Source organism: Eucalyptus grandis, chromosome 4, assembly GCF_016545825.1.
Source record: "Eucalyptus grandis isolate ANBG69807.140 chromosome 4, ASM1654582v1, whole genome shotgun sequence".
Classification (NCBI taxonomy): Eukaryota; Viridiplantae; Streptophyta; class Magnoliopsida; order Myrtales; family Myrtaceae; genus Eucalyptus; species Eucalyptus grandis.
In genome coordinates, this window is record NC_052615.1 from 1278040 (window position 1) to 1287450 (window position 9411).

The window sequence follows — 9411 nt, forward strand, 5'->3', positions numbered from 1 at the left end:
CTTCTGTGTACTATAAATTTGATTTTAGGCTCCGCTTCATCCTTAGAAAGTAACCTGAATTCACGATAAAAACTAAAATGATTTGCGATAAAGTCCTATTTATGCCTCACATGCGATCGGCGCCTTCTTACTCATTATTCACCCATGGACTTGATCGACGAGTGGATTATATGTCATGGTGCGTTTATCTTTGGTTGCTGGCATATTGGAAGAGAATAAAAGTCTAACTGCGAGATTCTGAGGCGGCTAATGTTTTATGACTTCACTGTTTGACTTTGACAATTGTTGCTCCATTTCCTGAGGAATATTTATATGTAGTTACAAAGTCAGATCATAATTCATCCATGTACTACTTATTACTTCACGTGAGGTTTATTCGATAATTCATGCATAAACTTTGATCTAGGTGTGTGTCCGGTGAGGCCACAACTGCCCGCAGTCAGAGGACGCGAAGGAGTTGGCAAAGTACACTTAGTTGGCTTTGCCGTGAAGGATTTTTCACCCGGCGATTCGGTCATTCCTTCTCCACTCACTTTTGGCAAAACATTCTTTCAGTATTATCTAAGTTTTAAAATGATATCAGATTTACTGTGCATCAGCCATGCTCATCTACTCTAGTTAATCACTTCTGAACAATTTCTTACTCAGCCAAAGGATATAATCTTCTATATTTGATGCAGCATGTTTAACGTTTAATTTGATTAGATGCAGAACAGAAACGAGTGAAATATCAACCAAAAGAAAAGAAAGATTGAAACTGTTAGACACATCTTAGTGATTGTCATCTTAAATAAAAGATACTTCTGCATTCCATTAGTACTGACTTGTTTTGTTATGCAGAACATCTGTGCCTAGCACTTAGCCCATTGTAAATTTGAGTGTGTTGAAAGGTGAAATAGTTTTTGTGCTCAGGGACATGGCAGACTTACATTGTGAAAGACCAGAGTATAGCAAAAAATTGATAAGAATTCTCCTATTGAATATGCTGCGACAATTTCAATTAATCCTCTGACCGCTTTAAGAATGCTTGAAGACTTCACCTCTTTGGAACCAGGTATATAGACAGTACAGGAGTCTCTTAGCTGTCCCCCAACTTTCACTGTAAGCAATTTATCCTCAGTTGTCCTAATCAGCTGTGATCATTAAGGGATTTGATTGTGCTAAATGGTGTTACGAGTATGGTGGGTCGATGCCTCATCCAAATTGCTAAATCCCGTGGCATCCATAGCATCAACATAATCAGGGATAGGTGCTCTTGGAAGCTTTTAGTAACCTTGATACCACATAACTTTTGTCAAACTACTGTTGTTTAAAACTTTTGTCTAGACTTTAGATAGCTAAGGTATGTGTGGATTTGCTTTTATTTCTCTTTTCTGTGATCAGCCTTAACCATTGCTGGGAAGCGCCCCCCCCTTTTTTTTGGAACTCATTGAGGTCTTGTCTACTCAGCTTCTGAAGTAGCTTTTGATGGTTACATAGCCTGAATTATATCTAAAATTCAACCTCTGTGATGACAAGTTAAAACTCTTTGGGGATTGAATTACTTGCGGCAACTCTGTCTTTTCTTGTTCTAATTATGAATGTTGCTAGTGGACTAATAGTTATGAACAATTACCGGATGCACAAATATGTTGATTATGTTCGGTTGTGGCGGTGATATATCAATATACAAATTGAAAATGTGCCAAAATATTTAGCATTTTGGTATCTCTGGTTTGTTTTTGGAAGCTGGTGTGATTGATTGAGATCTCTTGCATCGAATAGTAGGGAGAAGGGGACCTTGAGCTTGTGTTTATGTAGTTGACCCTTTTAAGCTTGAAGTAACACTGAGTGTGATCACTGACTTGAGGAAATTATAATCTTTGGCTAGGTACTACAATGGGCAGGAATTTATGTGGCTGACTGAGCATTAGTACATGCATTGGCATGCAAGAATGGTTCTATTATGAGGGCATTTTGAGGAATTGATTATGTTGAACTTATCAAAGAAAATAAGAAGGTACTTTAGGTTCGTGAAGGTACATCAATTAACATAATTTAATCTCCCAATATAAAGATGAGGTTTTGTGATGAGGTAACATGTATTTGGAAAGACCAGAAGGACTTGTTTTTTTTAATCTATCGAAGGCGAAGGCAATTAACTATAGTGTGAATTGAACAGAGATCTTTTTGCATTGCTTATCAGAAGTGACTTGTTACTGTTGATGCTTCTTCTACTATTTTTGCAGTCATCATGTGTTCTAGATGTTGATTGCTGGTATGTATAGATCAGCATACTGCTGGGCATTGGTAATTCCATCTTTTTTGGTTGCTGGTGGAAACTTTGTTTTAGTATATCGAAGACCTCTCTCTGCTTTGCAACTTCTTTTGGAGTGAAATTTTTGTCCTTTTTCTTTTAATTCTATGATGAGACACAAAAAGAGGTCAGGCGACACTAATTTAATAGGGCTCTCTCAACTAGCTTATTAGTTCATACTATGACATCTTAGCACAAATTTGGTAGAATTCTTTATTTGTTTTCCAACTTAGCAGTTAGCACTGCATATCAATAACTAAATTTGAATTTTACTGTGCTTTCATGGCCGTCCGTTTCTTGTGACAGAGTTGGATTTGATGAAGCAAAAGAGGCGTTGAAGAAACTTGGTGCCGAAGAAGTGTTCATTGAGAGCCAATTAGAAATAAAGAATGTCAAGAGTCTACTGGTATCATCCATCCATTAATCCATTCTACCATATTCTCATGCATGAAACGCATCCATGTTTGGCCATCAGCACTTGAGTTCTTTACTTGCATTTTATTGACTTGCTACAAGGGTGATATGAAAGAACCTGCCCTTGGATTAAACTGCGTTGGTGACAATGCTGCTTCCTTGGTGATGAAATTTTTGAGGTGTGACAAGTGTTAAATTCGTGTTTAGTACTTCCCTTATCTTTATGTAGAGAGCTGATTTAGTTTTGTTCTCAGGCAGGGAGGAACCATGGTGACATATGGTGGGATGTCTAAGAAACCAATTATAGTGTCAACTTCATCTTTTATCTGCAAGGTAAATTAAGAAGCAGCGAACTAAATTTTCCACTGATGGTTAGGAGGTTATTTCAGTCAAGCCATACAATTTGATTTGTCTACATTTCGGTCTGGGTCTTGGTCATTGCCTTATAGTTTTATTTTTTTTGTCTAAATTTGGCCCAAAATCTCAATTTCAGTATTTGACGGAACCAAATTTGAGCAAAAAAATAAAAATAAATTTCCCTAGAGTCAAGAATAAAGGGAGTACATAAATCAATGAGACAATGGTTCTTATGGTTTGCAGGATTTTTCTTTGAGGGGATTTTGGCTGCATAATTGGATGAGTTCAAATGATGTAACAGGGTGCAGAAGAATGTTAGATGACTTGCTTGAGCTAGTGCAGGATGGGAAGTTAAAATACGAGTATGTCTCCGGTAACCACCACTCAAAATGCTGTATCTAGGTCTCCATATCTTTATAGTGTCTCTAATAGTATTTGTCTTCAAGATAGTGTGCTTGGACTATGGATGCATATGAATTTCTCCAAAACTGCAGGACGGAGCTAGTTCCTTTAGTGATTTCCACATTGCACTGGATAAATCATTCGGAAACTTGGAAGCCATCCTAAGCAAGTCCTGAAGTTCTAGGGCTATTGAATATTTAAGGGCAGTGAGAAGATCAAAAAATTCTGTCATATCCTTCAGACGATTAGCTGTTCTAAAGTTGAGGCACTAGATCAACTGGGCATGATAACTATGTATCTTTTCCGTTATTATCATTCTCTTTTCATAAGTTATGCATCTTTTCTGTTGAGGTCATTTCATTGCTGCTTATTTTCAGCAATTTCCATTCTTAATTTGTTTTGCATCATGCCTTCCAATCTAAAACTATTCTCATGCTCTGCCAAAACATGTTGGCTGAAATTAGAGATCCAAACATCGGCCCGCTTGGTATTGGAAGGGTCCAAAAGGTTTTAGATTTGCCAATTACGATTCTCATATACACGTAATAAGGAACATTGGGATACTTTTCAAAATCATGTAATCAACATGGCGTTGATTGAGTTAAAGAGCAAGAAGAACCAAAATTCTTCATTTGATCTAACCTAATTCAAATAGAGGGAAAACACAAAATGGAAAGATCGTGTTAGATTCCAAAGAATTGACAATTGTTCAAATACCACAGAAAGAAAAGGCATCTTTCGTCTAGACAATGTCAGGATGGCACTCCTTTCTCAAGATAAAGGAGTTGGACCAGGATGAGTGATTTTTGAATTCATTTTAGCCTTGGAAAATTTAGAGAGAACAAATTCTCCACAAAAGTGGCTTCCTATCATGCACGATTTTGAAATACTAACATTTTGCTAGGTCGAAGAGATGGGCCTTGCAAAATGGAAGATTATAAGTGATTGGAAGATTATCCATGCTGACACCTCAAAACACTTAATGTAATGTTTGGTTAATGGTCATGGAATCGTGAAAGGAATGCCAAACCGTAAAATCAAATAAAGCACAATAATTGGGAAAATGTTTAGGGATCTTATGTGGTTCATCCTGTTTCTATCCCTAGTTTTCCGTTATTCGCTTTGTACACGTTGATTGGAGAGGCATTCCCTTTCTTACATGTACAACATATATGTTATTTTAAGAGATGGGCTTCATTCGGTGAGCATAATTCAACATGGAATTCCACTCTGACCCCAACCTAAGAAAAGAATTTTGAATCAATTTAGTAATTTAGACTTTTTTTCTCAAAAAATAAATAATTCGATAAATATTTTCCTAAATATGATCGTTTATATCACTCGAAATAATTACTTAATATTAAATATTTTTATTATTCATAATAATTTATGTCTAAATATTTTTCATGGAAGGTAAACAAATTTTTAGTTCGTTTATTTTTATAAGCAATATAAATAATTATTTTTATGAAATGTATTTTAAATCATTCTCTCAATCAAGGATACACTCCCTTTACATATGTGCTATAGTTCCATCTTCACTCTCGATCGTATTAATTAATCATCTGAGCCAAAAGTAAAGCAAAATATCTTTGTGCTCTAAATAGGCAATTATACTCTTAACAGCTTTTCATCAGCCAACATTTAGTTTTTCTCATGGACCAATGGCATATGTTTTTATGGTCGTCGTAGTCAAAATCTAGATTGGAAATTAGAACACCTTTTGAAAAGAGGAGATTATGTAGAGCCAAAAGAAGCAACATGGACGGGCCATTTTTCTTAGCCATCGCATCAACAAACAAACGGAGAAATGGATGGAGATGCAATCCAATTTTGATGACAGCTTAGCAGTGTACCATTGCCGGCCAACAGAAGCATGTGATCATCGTCTTTTACCGAGACAATGAATGATTAAATATTCTTGTTGATGTCATGAAAGTGACATCTACTTTCGGACAAGGATGGATTCTCATTATATTATTTCGTGCCTTGGCCTACAATCAGGCGCAAGGGAGAGAATTAAATTCCAAAAATAAGCCTACTGACATTTCTCTATCGGGTGCTTAAATTAGAAGAAAAACAGCGTCATCTTATCATGTCATGCTGCCGTCGTTACACTTAAATAGTTGAAAATAATTGAAACACCACGTTAAATGAATTCAATAAGATTTAGCTAAAATGTTTTATTGCATTTTCCCTTGTAAGTTTAAGGCTACATTATTTCAGTTAAAAAGTTTATACATTGATAGGTTTGAAATTTTGATATAATAATTTTAGGAGAGATTGCGCAATTATCTCGGAGATATGACAATTCGGTTTTCCTAATCTCATGCTCGCACTCAACTCAATACAAATATATACTCGCATCAAACTCGATCCAACTCTAATATCAAAAACTAAATTATAGTGTAAAGCTTCGAACTCCATCTCAAATTCTCATAAAAAATTTCAAAAATAATGATTTTTTTTCATTGTCCTTAGTAAAATCCTTTAAATTATTAACAAGGCTTGCAAGTCACATTACTATAGTATTACAAAATTTGACACCTCCAACATGGCAATCCATATTGTTAGGTCCAAATACATAAAAGAAGGGGTGAAGTGTTTTTTTTTTTTTTATATACATATAAAAATATTTATCTTTCTAGAACCAGCACCTTATTTAAAAAAATTTATATGCAATTAAACTATTAATTTGCAATAAGAAACTTATAGAGTTTAGGGAAAAAGAAATTACAAAAGCTAGTTATAGAGTTTCAATTAGGATGTGCTTTCTCTTCTAGCTCTAGCAGCACCATTAGACTGAAATTCACCACTTCAGCCAATAGTGCAATTGCCAACAACTTTGTATTGCGCGGACTCGACTCCTCCTACAGCTATCTCACTATAGACTAAATAATTATTAAATCTCCTTCAATAGCTGTTCTCACACCTTGTGCACACAACACGGTAGACATACTCTCCCCCAAAATTATTTAACCACACTTTTAAGTGTTTGCAAATAAGCATGCACATATTTCGTCTCTTACCTAAAAAATTGCATTCTCTCTAAGCATGACCACTTCTTCCGTGATTTTGGCACCCTTGCTAACTTTTGGGATCAAAACTAAATAGATTATAATGAAGCAGCAAAGAGATAGATCTCAAGAACACTCAATATGTTTCGATTTTTCTTGTTGTAAGCACTCAATTACAAGCTACGTTTTACTCGTAGTTTGTCCTCATAGGCCTCCAAAAACAACCCTCCTATTTCAACCATCTGATTTAGGTCGATCACATAAAGAGTTTCATTTCATCACACAGAAAAGAGACATTTAGAGGGGGTACTTAGAGATCATCAACAAATGAAAAAATCAAAATGATAAGAAAAGAGACATTTGGAGGGGGTACTTAGAGATCATCAACAAATGGAAAAATCAAAATGATAAGGAGAGTGAACAAAAGTTGGTAAGTTTATAAATTGACTTATTATAGTGTTTGCAATTTATTTACGATGCTTGTAAAATTTCCAAAGCGTTGGTTATTCTTTAATTCATTTCAAAGTTGGTAAATTTCTAACGGCGTTGATAAGTTATTGATAGGTTATTTGGAAATCAATGACCTATTTGGTAACCATCCCAATAGTGCCATATTCCGATTTTTTGTTTTCGGGAGTAGTTTTGGAACAAAATCGTGTTTGGTAAAAATTTTGTTCCCAAGAACAAATTTCTAATTTTTTTGTTCCTGGAAGAAGATTTAAAACATAATCAAGAATAAAAAAAAAGTTGATTCTTGTTCCCGAGAACAAATCTAAGAATCAAGCCACTTTCTTCTTCTTCATCTACCACCACCACCGTGGTTACCGTCTGCCATTGTCTACCATTCGCCACCCACTGTAGCTAGTTGTCGGCAACCGATCTAGCAAGGTTCGACAAGCTCGCCGAAGGCAAGTCCAACCACTGGCGAGGCTCACCCAGCCCTGGCGAGACTCGCCCACCCCTGCTAGTGGCCAGGCAAGCCTCACCTAGCCTCGACGAGGCCACCTGGCCACTAGTGAGGCTCAGCTGATGAGGGCTGGCGATGCGTCTGGCCGGTCACCGGTAGAAGAGAGAAAGGAAAAAAAGAAAAGAAAAAAAGTAAAAAAATATTTAAAAATTAAAAGAAAATGATTTATAGTAGAAATTTTGAGCACGGTACCAAAAGCAATTCTATTCCAGAATCAGAAATTTTGGACAGTTACCAAACATCTTAAAATGGCTAGAAATTGTTCCCCAGAACAAAATAAAAAAAAACCATTTCTGATAAAAAATTGTTCATAGAAACAGGATCGTTATCAAACGCACTCCAAATTGACTAAGTTTTTGAATTGTCCATAATCTTTTTCTCATTGAATTTTCCACGTAAACTTATCATGTTCGCTTTTGTCCGTTTCTATCATTTTGGCATTATTTTTATTCATTACGAGATTATATTGCGGGAATATATTGCCTGTTATTATAGGGGTTGAGTCGATTTTGGTCCATTTAATCTGGGGTTGAGTCGATTTTGGTCCATTTAATCTTGGGAAGAAATTGATTCTACATTAGGTTAATTTTTGATGAATTGTTGCCGGTTCTCTCGAACTTTGTATCAATAATTTTGGAAATCCATCAAGTAAGGGAAATTTTCCGCACTTTCCTTTGACTACCCTGCACTCAGTCCCGAAAGCTTGCGTCAGCCACATCTTTGATTTTTGTCTCATCGACCAATAGCATTTGATTGTATGGTCTTCGTCGTCGTTGATTTTATGGTCTTCGTCGTCGTCGGTTTTATGGTATTCGTCGTCGTGAAAAAGTATGCTTTCTGTCCCGACCGCGTCCTCATCGGCAGCCTTGATTTTTTTGTCTTATCGACCAATAGCATTTGAGTTTATGGTCTTCGTCGTCGTGAAAAAGTATGATCTCTGCCCCAGTCGGGCCGATAGTCGTGTCCTCATCGGCCCAAAGCATTTTACTTGCTTTTCCCAAAACTGCCCCAATCAATAACACTTCAATTCGTGTTATATTATGATCTGAGAAATGGATGTGTACTGCGGGGTTCGTCCAAATCGGTTTCGTCCAGTGGCAGATTAAGAAGAGATGCTCCAATATTCCTTTTTTCAAACTTTCTTGCAAGATTGATTGCAGTTTTATTTTTCAGGAGTCGTGCTTTGATTAGATATGTTCATGTTTCGAGGAGGTTTGTGAAATTTTGAAGATGACTCGCATCATATTTGTCAGCATGCAGGGATGGATCTATCATATATTTTTAGTGGGGTCAATGCCCTAAAGACCGTAAGATAAAGGTATTTCATTTAACAAAAAAATTCTAAAGATGAGATCGAGCTGTTTATTGATTTGAAGTAGTTTTTCTACGCAAAGTCTGACTTGAAATCAACGCTTTGACATTGAATCATGAATGTGAACAAAATTCGGTTTCAAATCCCTGTGCTCAAGCTCGACTCAATATAGTATATAGGGCTCGAAATTGAACTCGATTCAACTCCATTATTAAAAGCTCAATTCTACTCATTTGACTTACGCAGAATGTTTCTTTCTATTTTTCCTAATCATATATTGTACCTTCTGCATAGCCTGGTCATGCCATTCGATTGCTTTATCTTCCGACTCTATCAAGCCTCATGTTTGATTGGTGGTGTGGTTGTCTAGTAATGCAATGTCTAAGCCTGATAATTTTTTGATAATTGTTTATCTTTTTACTCTTTTTTTTTTGTGTCATAAAGAAGTTTATAGTACATGGAAAGACAAGATACCGGTTTTGATTTCTTGCAAGTTAGCGCATGGTCCCTTAGAGGGTGACGAGGCTAAGCCTAATTACATCGATGAACAATGGAAGTTACTAAAAAGGCAATGTGGGGTTTAATTAGGCATCATCAGTTGGATTTTACTTCTTTAGATAAACTATAAGGATCCCACCCTACTGCT

At 36.1% G+C, this 9411-nt stretch overlaps 2 pseudogenes; one reads left to right on the forward strand and one right to left on the reverse strand.

Annotated features, from left to right (window-relative positions):
- LOC108957435 overlaps positions 1 to 9411 on the reverse strand; it is a 52415-nt pseudogene that overhangs the window by 15713 nt on the left and 27291 nt on the right.
- The window catches only part of LOC104434522, a 10699-nt pseudogene continuing 1432 nt past the window's right edge, over positions 145 to 9411 (forward strand).